At 33.8% G+C, this 16,172-nt stretch overlaps 2 protein-coding genes across 3 annotated transcripts in view; both read left to right on the forward strand.

Annotated features, from left to right (window-relative positions):
- The window catches only part of LOC136409646 (protein white-like), a 66,152-nt gene that overhangs the window by 19,256 nt on the left and 30,724 nt on the right, over positions 1-16,172 (forward strand). The window lies entirely within an intron of this gene.
- Positions 1-16,172, forward strand: part of Utx (Utx histone demethylase) — a 44,071-nt gene that overhangs the window by 8,843 nt on the left and 19,056 nt on the right. The gene's annotated exons all lie outside the window — the stretch shown is intronic.

Raw genomic sequence — 16,172 nt, forward strand, 5'->3', positions numbered from 1 at the left:
TGTATATATTTTGAGTTCTAAAACATTTATTTGACAAGAGAGATAGAAAGAAATGTTTTTGCTAATTTTAGAGACCTTTAACATTGAATGGCCTAATTATATTATTTGTTACTAATACCAAACCAAAAATATTTACTTAAATTTTACTCTAGCATGTCATTTGTGTCAGGCTTAAGGTGCTCCCCATTCCAAAACAGAGAATTAGCTTTTATCTGTGAGCCAAAGGAGCAATAGTTTCAAGTTCTCATGATATTTTGAAAAATCTTTGGATTTCCAAAACATTAATTTGAAAGGATAGATAGAAGGAAATAGTTTGAGCCTCCTTTAACATTGAGCAATATAATTACATAATTTGCTGCTAATACTAAGCAAAAGTATTTGCTTAACTTCTACTCTATCTAGTAGGTTATTTATGTCAGGCTTCAGATTCTACCTATTGCAAAACAAAGCTTTAACTCTCCCAATCTCCTATTTGACAATAAAAGTATAACTTTGTAAATAATAATATTTATTAATTTGTACCGTTATCTTGTCCCAAAATAGAACTACAAACAAGTTATCTTTTATTAGGAAGATATTCTTTGATTGCAAATGATTTAGTTTCTAAACTTTTATCACTATCTAAACCTCCTAGTACTTTTACCTGTATCATGAAACAATCACGATAATGCTGAACAGAATTAAAGCAAGTTCCAAAAATTCTTCCAGGTGGACGCCATTGCATGTCAAAGTAAGGAAGTAAAACAGGTATCTACATGCATATAACAAGAGATTATTATCAGCCTAGGAGCCCCTATACGAGCATGTATGGCCTAATCGCCAATTATTCACCCTTTTGCACACAAGAATTTTTTCATAATTAATTTTTATGGGTGCTAGCTATCTGAAATACTCCGGAATTTCATTAAAGCTGCGACGCCATGCAAACTTATCTGAATTAGGCCATAGCGTCGATTTTAGTTAACATTTTCAGGACGTTAAACTGGGAGCTATATAAAGCGTCTGATGTAGAGGGAACGCTCTCAGACAGTAAAATTTCGGCGTTATGCACACGTTAGTTATAAAGGGGACGTTGTACTGTTATCACTGTCAATCGATACGGTCTGTCTAATTCAGCGGAGGGGTTATTCACCCAATCTATTCCAAGTCTGTTGCTGTTACTGTATAATGATTCTTCTTTCAACTGGGAACATTATGAACTGACCCCTTCTTATTGCACAACTGCATTACAGTGTCACCTTTATTACTTAAATATATCACTCAAGGTTCTCTTAATAAATCAAATTAATTATTATAGACAATAAACAGCCCTTTAGTCCAGCACACTATTATTTATCGCTTTGCAATCTTAGCCGTATTTTAATATTGCGCCACTAAACTGGGACGAGGAAATGCATTGTTTGCCATTTAAATGGCTTGACCTCCTTTTGTTACTAACTATTGCAAAAAACCTTAGTGCAGTTGCAGTAGGTACCTATGCAGTGGACCACTGGAATGTTAATTATTCGACATGTATGGCATTTACCGAGTATTCTTTGGTTAGAAAGATTACCTAACAGTAAAAAACATAAGCTTGTATAATAATCGACTGAATTATTGTTAATGATATCAGTTTTATAATAATAATATGACCTAAACAAGAAGTAATTCGGCCGTTGACCTGTCTGACCATGAATACAGTTACATTATTCAGCGCTTTGTAAGTTTGTGGTTGCAGTTTTTATTAATAAAATGCGGCTACCAAGAACTTCTGAGATTGACTTGTAGGGCTATTATAATGAGGATGAATTTGAGGACTGTACTTATATGGAAGATACTAAGTTTCCATACAAATAATTGTCCAAAAATCAAGAAGTTGAAGAAAATGTCCAAATTAAATGTTCCAAGTGAAAAACTCTGTATGTTCTAATTTTACCTATGACACAAAAAAAATTGTGCAAAAACTCTTCAGTGGCGTGAAAATTGATAATCAAGGAAGCCCATTATGAATTTATGATCCATAATATTCGCATGAGTTCAACGATTTCCTTTGTTTAGTACCTTATTGTTATGGAATAAAAATTCTTGATTTGCGTGAAAACTATTAGAGATAATATCATTAAATCATATATTTTTTAAATCAAAATGAATAGCCTCATATATGGAGTAATAATAATATCCATGATGTTTCATTAAAAAAAAAAAACAAGTTTTAGTCACCTATAAAAAAGGTGATGTTACTAGAGTAGGACGATAATTGTTCGATTGGTAAATTATTGCAAAAGTATTTAACCAAGACAACCAAGTCAAATTGAATTTATCAGAAGAAATATATCTGACTATTGTGATCAATGAAGGTGTAATACAGTCTAAAGTAACAAAGAAACCAAAAATTAAGAGAATGACTAGAAGCAAAGAAGAAACTACTCAAATTGTCACTGTAAAAGAAGCTGGCCAAACCCCTTAAAGTACCGTTACTGTTTGAGTTAGTAAGTAGAGATATAATACACAGTATAGATGAACTATCCATTTATATTATGTAGATATTATTCATAGTAGTTTCTAATATTTATATAGGAAGTTCTTTCACAATATAGATGAATTACACAATTATGAATGAACTTCCTAAATAAATACTACAAACTACTCTGAATGATAGAAGAATAAAAAAGAAAATCGTAAGAAATAACCGAAATTGTCACTAAAGAAATTGAGGGTAAAAAACCTGAGGTAACTGTGACTATGCACGAAATTGAGATAATTGAAGAAAAACCGCAATATGTAATTCAAGAGCTACTAGTTGAAATACAGGAACCTCTGGTAATTGATAGAAGAGTTTCTAACAAGAGAATGCAGAAGAAACGTACATTAAAAAAGGAAAAGGCTGATGGAAGGCAAGAGATTACAAAGATAGTGGTAATTGAAATAGAAGATAAGAAGCCGGAAATTGTTACAGATTGTGAAGGGATTTAAGTTACTAGTAAAATCCTAGAATTGAACAATTGCTTGAAGGTCTACGGGAAGTACAAGTTGTAGGAGGCAAATCAAGAAGAAAGTTGCTAAAAAAGAATAATTAAAAAAACCGAAGGACCGAATTTGCATTTGTAAATTTGTTATCTAGGTTAATTATTACTGAAAAAGAAATTTATCTAGGAAAATACACGTTTATGTGTTCTTTAGTGAATACAGATGTCTAAAGCATCCGATGACTTCGTGCAGATGGACGGTTTCTTAATTGTATTTTTTACTAAGTAAACAGAGAGATGGCCCCATTTTGTGTTGTTACCCAGAATATGTACATAGTGATCTTGAAAATATTGTTATAAATTTAACTAAATATCTAAGAGGCTCAGGCAAAAAAATCCCTCTAAATATAGGTAACAGGTAATATTGATAAAAATCGTCAGGATATGGCATTTACTTCAGGCAAAAATAGCTTCCTAAACTCATTACCTGAGCAGCAGTCAAATTGTCGCAGACAAGGTCTCTTAAAATATCCCACGAACTGCACACATACAGATATGCGTTTTGTCAAAAATAGTCGTTGGGATGCAGGAGATCTCTCTCTTGGCAGACCACAAGGACGTGTGTTTCATTTACGTCACTGAGTCGTTGAACTACTACTTTGATGGTCATGAATGTAACCAAAAGCAATAGATGCAAGTAATTAAAACATTAAATATTTCTTATAAGACAGTCGCTAACCATGAGGGTTTTACTACTGGTATTCAAACATATTGAAAAGTTAGAGATATAGTAGTTGTGTGTAATACCTTGCAGCTGCTACAGGGCCCAACCCGCACTCTTGTCAAGTAATTTATAGCGTTGACGGGCGTCTTAAGCCATAAAAGTTCTATGTTTATCATGTTTAAAAGACTGATTTGAAAAACGTGGATAGGGGAACGCATTCGCCTAATTCCTGGCGGAATACCTAATTATTGCATCCAAATAACAAAGAAGAAGCAGAGCCGAAGGCATTGATAGCCGGTCAAGAATAGTTTGGACAGCAGGTAGCTGTGCGGTCATTGACTGGTTGCCAAGGTTATACCTCAGTCGTACCGATGCCATCCTATCTTGTTGCGTTTTGGTTTCGACGACCACACCTCAGGCCAGTGCCCCTAGTGTGACCCACCACGATCTCGTCACAGTACGTTTACATTGTTTTTCACGACCTTCCACAATTTATGTTTGGGCCTTTTTTCATTGGCTCACAATTTTCTTGTAGCTTGAATCTTGAAGTTTACCCTCAGACAGGTAGTGGGCCTTAAAAAGGGAGCATTGAAAAGGAATATCGCTTTGGCAGCTGTTCAAAACAGCTGACCCAATAATCACATCTGCTTCCGCACATGCTTCGACGATATTATCATCGGAACCTGACCACACCACCATCATCGTCGATTTCTTTTTATTTTCTGTTTTGTAACGAAATTCATCCTATTTAGAAACTAAGTGCAAATTTATATTTTAAAGTCAAATGAAATCCGTCTGGAATTAATGTAGATCTTTTGAACAAGTCCCAAATTTGTTAATATTTAAATTTAACTATCGCGAATAGATACCACACAGAACATGAAAAATATTCAGTCATTAAACTTTTGAAATTGAGCCATGTGGTATGAGCGCAGCATATCAAACAGCTGATATGGGCCCGGAAGTCGGTACGACCGAAAAGATTTCTAACATTGTTTTCGTAGTACTATCTGATGACTCATTTTTAGATGGCTCATCTGAATGAGAAGATGTATAAGTTCAATTCCCAAAAGTAGTGACACGCGTATAATCGCGTGGGTCGCTTGAGTAATACGAGAGTCCTGACTAAGCAATTTTTTATCCAATTTATCAAATCTGTTAAAACCAAACAAATTATTCGATTTAAATCCAAAGCACAACAGTTCGATTTAGACATGCACATATTTTGCATTTTAAGTGCAAAACTCGCTATTGTTTCGACGAAAACACGTCCATATCCTTCGGTCCTAGCCAGAAAAATAGCGTTTGATTATAGTTCGACTGCCGTACCAATACCTTGAATACTCGTTGGTGCTTGGAAAGCCCACCCACGCAAAACACCCAGTTCCCTATTTGGTTTAATCACTCTATACTTAGAACTTTAATAGTGCATTTTTGAACGTGATGGGATTTCCACTTTGATTACTAATCGATTCTAATTTGATTTAAACTTGGTCTTGGTTGAAGTGTAACAAACGAGGTGAGGAAACATCCGGATTTAAGTTCTCAAAAGCATATTTATTCATGAACTGAATAACAATCAAAATTTAAAAAAAAACTGGTCGCTATGTGTTGCGGGAGTGATACAAAAGGCCTTTTATAGTATTTCCTTAATTTAATTTCCTGGTTACACTTATACAATTTGAACTTGGCACATATACAGGATGTTTTAGAATAAGCCTAACCTGAACTAACTAACTTACTATAGGGTCTTGTGAACGAAATAAAAAAAAAAGTTCATAGGAACATGGGTCCATTTTCTTTTCTTGTCTGAAATACAGGGTGATAAAAAGTTATATATTTTTTCCTAATAAGTCATTTCCGGCGTTAAATTTTTTTAATGAAAATTGGGGAGCCTAACATAGGTGTAGCGACATATGTTTTAAGAGGGAAAAATGTTTTTAATTTCATCAGCGGTGCTCCGATTGATGTGACTCTGCACATTATAAATGAAAAATATAATACGCCACTGGTTAAAAAATAAATAAAAATGATTTTCCGAATGCTTCATATTTCTGGGAAAAAAGGGTCTCTTGAATATTTTTCATAACGTTAACCATTTTCGTGGAAGAAAGAAACCTCAACAATCTACAACTGAGAAATCCCATAATTCGTTCTTTTAACACAATAAAAAATACTCCATGACTTTTTCAAATAGTGCGCGATGATATGCGAAAAACGGCTGAGGCATGCATTCTTGTAGGCGGTGGGCATTTTCAAACTCTTAATTAATTTTCTTTTATAAATAAGGTAATGTACCTAATTTAGTCTTGCAGTTTTAATATTAGTTAGCAAATAATGTAATTTTTTATGAAAACTTTTAATACTATAAAAAATATTCAAGAGACTTCACAGAAATATGAAGTATTCAGAAAATTATTCTTATTTTTTTAAAACCAGTAGCGTATCATATTTTTCGTTTAACATGTTCAAGGTCACATCAATGGGGACGTTACTCGAAAATTTTTAAATATTTTTCCCCTTAAAAGATATGTTCTATACCTGCTTTATGCTACCCAATTTTCATAAAAAGATTTAATGTTAGAACTTATAAGGAAAACAATTTTTAAAATGATTTTTTTATTACCCTATATTTCAGGCGGGAACCTGGGAAAAAAGGGAAAATGGACCCATGTTCGTATGATCTTTTTTCTTATTTCGGTCAGAGGAACCTACAGTAAGTAATTGACTGATTTATTCGGAAACACTCTGCATAAGTAAATTACAGTATTCTTCAAGTAACTGTAGACCATATTAAGAATTTTCCTCTTTACAAAATGTTGTCCTAATTTCTAGACACTTTCTTTCTTGTGCGCTTTGTTCAAGCAGTTCACTGCCATGATCTTCCTCTTAGGCGCGTAATTCCATTAATTTTTGACTCTCATTTGATAATTGTCAAGCAATTTTCTCTACTAAGCAATTGTCTAACAAAAACAGATATTTTGCAATTAAATAAAACATTGATGGAAAACATTCAGTAATAAATACTGTATATTCAGTAAGTTAGGCGAAAATATTTTTGAACGTAATATTTCTACAATGATTAAAGTTAAACACCATTGTACCCATACTAGCCCTCTACAGGGTGACATTGAAGGAAATGTAAAGTGTAGTACCATGTCATTGACAAACGTATTTAAGGACTTTTTTGTACGTCCTCTATAGTGTGATATTATGTATTGCATAGATCACTCCAAAAGAAACTCGGGAATAAGGAGTAAACATTAAGTTTGATGGGTCAAAATACTCTTGGGCAATATGTTCCACAGTAATTAAGTTTAAACATCACTGTGACTCTACTAATATTCTATAGATATCTTTCATATGGTGGTTTTAATACACAATAGGCTGAGCTTTTAATTTGGTTCATGGTACCTATTCAAATTTGTTTTGTTAGTGAACATTCTATTACCTTAGGTTAGTTCAAGTTTTGTGTATTTTGTATTAATGTTATAATTCTCTTGAATTTTTTCAGCTTTCAATTAACAGTAATAACTTTTTTAATAATAACATTTGAGCCCGGATGAATTAAACCCACACAAAATTGAATATGTAAATTTGTCACAATAAAGTCTTTCTGAGTTCTATATGCATACATCCATCTAAATAACCGATTTCAGTATGAAATATACTAGTTTGCCTGAAAAATTATCAATAGTTTGAGAAACTTGGTCAAGTTTAAAATAAAGTTAAATAGTGACACATATTATCTGAGGATCCTGCAGAAATGTCATTACTAACAGTAGTGACACTTTGAGAGTTCCTATAGGGTGATTTTCTGACATGGAAAAAAATTAATATACACTCACTTTCACATAAAATGCATCACCCAGTAATAATAATAATTAAGTTTTGTAATTTTGGCAAAGTAATGCTTCATAATAGAGTATCAAATGATCAGACTTTCAGTTAAAAGATACAACATTTGATAATGAAAAAATTAATAATAAGTGACATCGCCTCGTACGGCAATGCAAGCACGTACTCTTCGCGATATGCTTTGCAACAAATGATCAATATCTTCCTGGAGTATTTCATTCCATGCTACCTCAAGATGATGTCGTAGGTCATCCACATTGTTTGGAGGCCTCGGTAAATTTCGAAGGCGGCGACTCATCATACCCCAAAGATGTTCGATGGGCGATAGGTCCGGTGACCGTGCAGGCCAAGGCAGTATTTCCAATTGTGCTTCTTCCAGGTATCGTCGAGTAATGTTCGCACTATGTGGTCTTGCATTATCCTGTTGGAAAATGCCATTTGGTAAAGTTTGCATGAAAGGTACTAATACTGGCCTCAGAACATTGTCAATGTAGCGACGTGCGTTTAGGGTGCCTGGAACGAACACAAGAGAAGATCTTCGGCCAACACATATCGCACCCCAGACCATAACACTAGGTGTTAAAGCTGTGTGGCGCTTTTCAGAAAATTGCAAATTTCTTCTTTCACCTCGGTATCGTCTGACTCTTCTACGACCATCATTGATCCATAAACAAAATCGCGACTCGTCACTGAAGACGATATTGTTCCACTCATGATTCCAATCAATTCGTTCTTGACACCAGGCCAATCTGGAAGCTTGGTGTTGGGCGGTTAGTGGCAGTCGTAGATTTGGGCGGTATGAATGCAGGCCAAAAGACGAAATTCTTCTGTAAACTGTTGCCATCGACACCCGACGATTTAGAGCTCCCATCCAATCTACTGCAACAGACATTGTTGTTTGAAATCGATCACCAATGGCCATCCGTCTAAGAAGTCGATCTTCACGTGCGTTGCTGCTACGGGGAGGACGTCCAGCTGGACGATGTCGCTGAACCCTTTCTTCAGACCACGAAGACCATATTCTCGCAATCGTGGTGTGGTTCCGATTCATTCTTCGGGCAATCTCACGAAAAGAAAGTCCACCCTCCTTCATGCCGATAATTCGCCCTCTATCAAAATCCGAAACGTGGGAAAAATTTCGACGCCGTCTCACTGGGGGCATTTTGAGATGTCTTTTTCACAGTTCAACAACAAAATAAACTGATATTTCCATGTAAATATTATTTTATTTATTTAGAATTGAATAAAAAATCTAATAGGTCGATGACAAAAAAACCACTAGCATTCTTTCTTTTTTACTGAAAGTCTGATCATTTGATACTCTATTATGAAGCATTATTTTGCCAAAATTACAAGACTTTATTATTATTATTACTGGATGGTGCATTTCATGTGAAAGTGAGTGTAGTTTTAAATTTCATACGTTTACAAGAGCATTCATTTGAGTCTTAAATATAAGTGTAGCAACCGAAGGTACGCAGACGGTAATTTTTCTGAGTACTGTTTTGTCACGAAGTGAGTTTTTGAGGCATTTTAACTTTTAGGTTCATTGACAAATATGAGAGGAATATGAAAGTTTAAGATGCTATTACCCACTAAACACCCCAGCTTAATTAAGAACTTTAGTACAATGGGTCTTTATAAAAATTTTAAATAATATTAAATATTGGAAGTTCCAAACTGTCAAACTATGGAAAATATCCGTTGAGATGGGAAATATTAACTGTTAATGTTTAAATGTTATTCTTCGGTGTTACTATAGCTGTTTAACCTAAGGTGCACAGTATGTAAATTTCCCAAGTGCCTGTTTTCTGAGGCAAGCACTTTTATTGTTACTCATTAATAAACATAAAAGTATCAAGACACTATTATGTGAATGTTTAAGACCCATTATGGAAATTCAAATAGAATTCAATATCAAAAATCTTAACTAAGACGTGGCGGTTTTGTGTTCCCAAACAAACTTCAGTATAAGAGGATGCTACATCTAAAAAATAGTACATTTTTTATATAAATTAGTAAACAGATGCTATTTTCCCATCCACCATTAAACATTAAACACTCATATTATGCCTTCCCCAAGGGTCTTGGTGGGTCGCTGTTTCAAAAGCATTCTGGTTTTAGGTCGCAACAATGTACACACAAGTTCCAAGATACCAATATGCCGCTATAATAACCCATTTTAAATAACAACAGGTGGTTCCTCCCTGGCTTGAAAATTCAATAATGCTCAGTTTTAAATTTCATATATTGTCGATTCTGTTTTATAAGATTTTCAATATGTAAATTTGATGAGTATCTAACGCTCCCAGGCATGCTTATTTTGAGACTTATTAATTTACATACATAAAAGTGTCAAAACTACTATGCAATTTCGCATAAGAATATATGGTCTACCCCGTATTGCCCGCTAGTGATTTATACATGGTATTATTTACATACGTGGCCAAACTTAAAGTGGTGATTCTTTGAGTGATTCTAAGATAAAAAATTTATATAAACTTAGGTCCGGTAATGCTTCGTTTTCAAGATGCAGGGCTTCAAACTTTCATTAAAAAAGCGTTACATATTTTTAAAAAAACCTTTTAAATAAAAAGAAGATGCAAACTAATATAAAGTTGAAATTTGGTGACAGTTTTTAATGTGGTATAAAGGAATCTTTTAAGCTAGAAATTGTTTGTCTCTTTTTACTAGTGGCGTGCACATTCTGGCGTTTCGTCTTTCTACTGCCATCATCAACTTTATTTTTTCTTATAAACGCCATATTGGAATTTTTGACAGAAAAATAGTTGGATGGCAAATCTGAAAATGTCATCGTATAACTGAGAAAAAGCGGCAATGAAAATGTGCTTGTGGTTTTGGGCTTTCTTGTCAAATAACACTAAAAAAATAACGAAATCTCCAATTTTTAGTATTTTTCGGACATCTTCGAAAGAACTTGGAAAATAAAGATTTTAAAAACGTCATTTGGTCAAGTGCTAAATTACATAATTTTGCCCCCATTTAAACTTCTTCGTATATCTTCTATTTTCCCAGATCCCAATAGTGAAGGTCGAATTTAAAATGCGCCGTATTGGTGACAATAACAAAAAAAAAAGCTTGAATTTGCTGAAAAATACAGGGCTGGTGAGCCAAAATTTTGGGAAAAAGTTATTTGACCGAACGAAAGTAAGTTCACCCTTTTTAAACCAGATAGATGTAGAAAAGTGTGAAGAAAATCGAGAAAAGCATTAAATCCGAAAATTACAATTCCTACCATTAAGCGTGGAGAAGGCGAATTAATGATCTGGGGTTACATGTCCGCTTCTGGTGTAGACACTTAGTGTAAATTGATGAAATTATGAACCAAGTGGGGTATCTGAACGTTATGAAGAAAATTCAAAACTAAGTGCAGATAAATTTGGACTGCGAGGAATTTTTTTACTTCCAGCAGGGTAACGATCCTAAGCAAAAAGCCTATACTGCAAGTAAGTGGCTAATCTCTAATTGCCCTCATTTATTAGAAACTCTTCCTTAAAGTCCCAGCCTCAACCCTATACAGGGTGATTTTTAAGTTGATTTTTTCCTTTTAACAAAAGATGAAGGTCAAAAAAATAAGCGTTTTTTTTTATTTATCACTTCCCAAATATCAAAAGTAACGGAACTACAGGCTGTTAAAGTTTATAATTAAAAACTAAAATTATTTAACAACAATGAAACTAAACTTAGTGTTACTTAAATAATATGGTAAAAATGATCACCATTCACTTCTAGACAGCGTTCAGCGCGACGTAACCACTGTTCGGTCATCGCGCGACGTATTGAAATTCGTTTGCTTCGAATTTCTGTTGTAACCTCTCTTATGAGCGCAATTAATTCCTCCCTTGTATTTAGCGGAATCTTAAAAACTAAAGATTTCATGTAGTCCCACAAAAAGAAATCACATAGAGTGAGGTCTGGTGATCTTGGAGGCCATGCTGTTGGACCATTTCGACCAATTCATACATATGAAAAGTGCAGTAAAAGCCTGTATTTCTGTTAGTTTTGATATTTGGGAAAAGTGGTAAATAAAAAAACGCTTATTTTTTTTACCTTTATCTTCTGTTAAAAGGAAAAAATCTACTTAACAATCACCTTGTAGAATATTTATGGAATTATTTGTAAAAACAAATTCGGTAATTTACAATAAAACGCATTTTAAAAGGGCTATCTCAGAAGAATGGTTACACATATCGAATGACCTAACGAGAAAACTGGTTCGTCAATGCCAAATTGTTTATTAGAAGTTTTTAAACAAAAAGGGTATACCACGCGATATTAATTTTTTTATATTTGCAAATAATTGCTATGTTACCTGAATTAAAACTTTTGTGGAATTGATTTATTATTAGAAAATGATTTTTTTTTCTAAATAAGATTGATTTTTTGTTGGATTTTATTATTATTTCTAGTATACAGTGTCCAAATGGGGTTGCCAAGAGAAGAGAGTTTCTTATGTTTCATTTTATGAGAAAAATTATGAAAATTTTTGGTTATTCCAAAATGGTTGAATGTCTTCTCATCGTTTTAATTTTCCTTTTTGTTACAGAAAAATATCGAAAAGTAAGTCAGTTTTGTTGAAAATTTTGTATGTAGGACCAAAAACCGATTCTCGTTTTCATGGCAACCGTAAACAAGACTTAAATTAAATGATAATGTTACCGAAAGAATAACAAATTTACCTGATAGTATGCCAAAGGTGATAAAGCAATTCGTCGAATTATCCAGAAATATAATCAAGATCTTTGGTACATTTACATCTGAAAATATGGCGCACAAAAATTTATCTAGAAATTCGTAACTACCGGCTACGTATTAGACGTAAAGAAAACGTAAGATAGCTCGAGATGAATATGACGCTGCGACTCTTAATGTTATGGATTCGGTTTAAAATCATCCAAAATTTTCTTTACGACGAAGATCACTTCAATTAGAAACCAATAAAGCTCATATTCATAAAACATTGAAGCAATTGAAAATTCATCCCTTCAAATCAATTTTGAATCACGCTTTAAAGCCAGGAAATCGAGTATAACGTTTGGATTTCGGCTTGTAATTGGACGCTCTAATTGTGAATAACCAATTCTTTTATCGAGACATTGTATTTTGTGATGAAACCACGTTCTCCATCGATAGTACTGTTTCATCTCAGCACATAAGGTACTGAGTAATCATAATGCCTATGTCCAAATCGGCAATATTCGGCTAAAGCCAACGTATGATGTGCAATTTCTTGCCATGGTTTAACCATATTATTTTGTTTTTTTTACTTACGCTATTATTTTGTTATTTTTACCATATTTTTTTTGTGTTTGAAATTTTTATTTCCAATTTCCTCTTTTTTGTTGAATTACCTTAATGAAAACTTAATAAACACAAGTCTTAGTTACGGTTGTCAGGAAAATGAGAATTAATTTTTGGGACTCGGCCAAATTTCCAACTAAACGGACCTATTTTTCGATATTTCTCTGTAACGAAAAGGGAAATTGAAACGGTGAGAACTGTTTGAATCGTTTTAGAACAAGCAAAAACTTTCATGAAGAATACATTTTTCTCGTAAAACAAAAAATAAGAAGCTTTCTCCTCTTGGCAAGTCCATTCGAGGACATACTATAGATATAGATAATACATCTATTTAAATAAAATTAACTTTTGATTTTACACGGGATAAATATTTACACCTTTTAATGAAGTAGGGTACTGTACCAAGCCTTTTGCGGGTACAATACAATTGGATGGTATCTTATTTAACTGTTTAATAAGTCTGAATCTTACAAAACTTTTCGGATCACTAAAACTCCTGCACCGGGGATTATTGACAAGTTTACAAAACCTAAAGCTAAATCTGTGGCCTGTTGGGAGGAGTTTAAACGATTACGAAATTGGTGACTTCATCAATTAGAAATGGAAAAAGGCCTTCCTTGCCCACAGGTTTAGAAATAGTCCGGGTGAAATCTGGAACGCTCTGAATTGGTTCTGGAACGGTGCTGTAGTTGATGTCGAAATTTTAAGGTTTTAATTTTCGTTTCATTAATAACATTTCTCATGATAATTTTAATTTAAACAACAATTCTTTTTTGAACTATTATAGCAGTAAATCTCTCAGCGTATATATCCGCGATTTTGGTTCAGAGAGGTCAACGATACGAACGTCCCAAATGTGATGAAAGCGATAAAATCGAATGGCAGTAACGCTGATGGGCTCAATTTGGAGAAAAATTATGAATTAACTATTAGGGAAGTACTTTTTTTTTAATCACATTATTCCTACGACCCAACCAGATTTCTGATCCAGGTATGGCACCACCACAGCGGTACAGAATGATATCACGTCGGCATGGATGGAGGAAATTTTCTTGCCTTATATCAGTTGATTACAGCAAATCTTTTCACACTCTTAGTCATGAAATGCTTCTTACTAAGTTTCACTTGATTCGCTTCAATTCTCATCAACACATTGACGATCATCAACTATATTAGTTTTTTGACAACAATATTCCTGTATCCTTGATTGCGATAAATGATGAAGAATTTCTTCCTGTCCATAGTCTTGTTCTAAATGCGCTAAAAATGCAACTGATTGTATTTGGTAGGGATCAAGCCTTTACTAACACCCTTCAGTATTCTGCTGGATAATAAAAGAGTCAACCCTACTGCGATCTATAAGAAATTGGGCACTTGCTTTGACTCTGATTTGAAATGTTCTAATCTCGTTTCTACAGTTTTGCAGAGGGATTACGGAAAGCTTAAGAACTTATCCCTCCATAAGGCTTGTCTGAGCAAGGGTCTCAGGACGAAATTGTGCAAGTCGCTTATGTTTCTACTATTGCTTATGATGACATTCCATACTGGCCAACTCGTATTCAGGCGACCTAGTTTGTTTGCAAATACTGGTTAATTCTTGCCTGAGATTTTCTATTGGAGTTCGAAAATATGACCAAATAACTCCTATTTACATTCAAGTAATGCGATAGGCTTAAATTGGACAAATCTTTGCCACTTAGGTACTTTAGGGTATAAAATTGATAAATGATCTGAACATTGTTATCTTGATGATGCGGTACTTAAAACAAATCACAGGCATAATCTCGCGATTAGGGGGTCTCTTAACTATACCATCCTTAGACACAAAACTACCTCTTATAAAGAATCATTTTTCATGATCTTTTAGTGTTACTTCATCTTTGTTATAGCTTTTCAAGCGCCTATACTGTTTCTTTGGTTTTTCCTTACTGACTACTTATTTTGTCATTGTAACAGATACTGTATATAAGGTATGCAGACAGCAAAAGTGCCAAAAACTGAACCTTTTTCAGAAACAGCTGAAAATTATAATTTGGTAGTTGGATGAAAAATGTCTAAAATTACAAACAGAATGCAATAATAATAAGAAAAAAGCAAATTTCCGTTTAAAAAATCTTGGTTTTATAACTTTAAAAAAACCGGTGTATTAGGGGCCTCAAACATCTAACTAAGTACATAATATGGATCATACAGTAACCATAGAATTAAGAACATCTACTTATTTTACTGAAATCGGAATATGTTGAGAAAATCTGGCAACACTGTAAAAATCTATCTTCGCAAAGTATCTGTGGGAATCCCGAAGTTTCTATTTTATAATAGAGGATTCCCATGTGTTATGAAAACACTAAATCAGCCAATTTCAAGTACTGACAAAGAGCGGACACTACATTAAGAACGCTGTTGATTTGTCAGTTTAGCATATCTGCTGGTGATAATTTGTGAAAGTTTTTATAAGATTTAAATTTTGAGAATTAATTAAGAATATAATGAAAATATCAAAAAGTTGCACATAACAACTTAGAAAATGAATTATGAATGTGAGGTGTTCTGGGATGTTGTATAAAAATATGACAACAAAGTTAAAGTGCTCTAAAATAATGTTTTTTCCTGTGATTAAGCACTTGAAGGAACATGGAACTACACCAAACTTATTACGCAAAAAAAATTCTCGAAAATCTGATCCCTGAACAGATAGACAAATTGTGAAACTTTTTCACCGTAATCCCATGATGACGGTTTATATCAAGAAAGAGATTTTTTCAGAAAATTGTGTAAATAAAAATTTAGTGTCATCCGTTCGAACAATTAGACGTCGCTTGAATGAAGCCAATTTACATGGATGAATTGCGCGTAAAAAATCCATGATTTAAACAAAAAATCGCACGGCTAGAACACAGTTTGCTAGGGACCATAACGCATGGACCTTGTCTCAGTGGAAATACGTTCTTTGCTTCAATGAAACAAAAATCAATCGGGTAGAATTAGATGGGAGACAGTATCTGCGGTATCCTGCAAACCAGGAATACAATCCTAAGTACACCACAATCACAGTGAAACATAGAGATGGATCAATTCAAGTCTAAGGTTATTTTTCCTGGTCCAGGGTAGACCCCATTCATAAAATTGAGGGGATTATGAATCAAGTGCAATATAGGAATAGTATAGAGATTGTAATGCTACCGTATGCCGAAGAAACTTGCCAGTATTTTGGAAATTTCAGCAAGACAACGATACGAAGCATACGGCAGTTCTCTTCGGTTGGTTCGACCAGATTTCTGTGTCTTTTCTAAAATGGCTTTCTTGAAGTCCGAATCTTAGTC

Source organism: Euwallacea similis, chromosome 6 (genome assembly GCF_039881205.1).
Source record: "Euwallacea similis isolate ESF13 chromosome 6, ESF131.1, whole genome shotgun sequence".
In the NCBI taxonomy this organism is placed as follows: Eukaryota; Metazoa; Arthropoda; class Insecta; order Coleoptera; family Curculionidae; genus Euwallacea; species Euwallacea similis.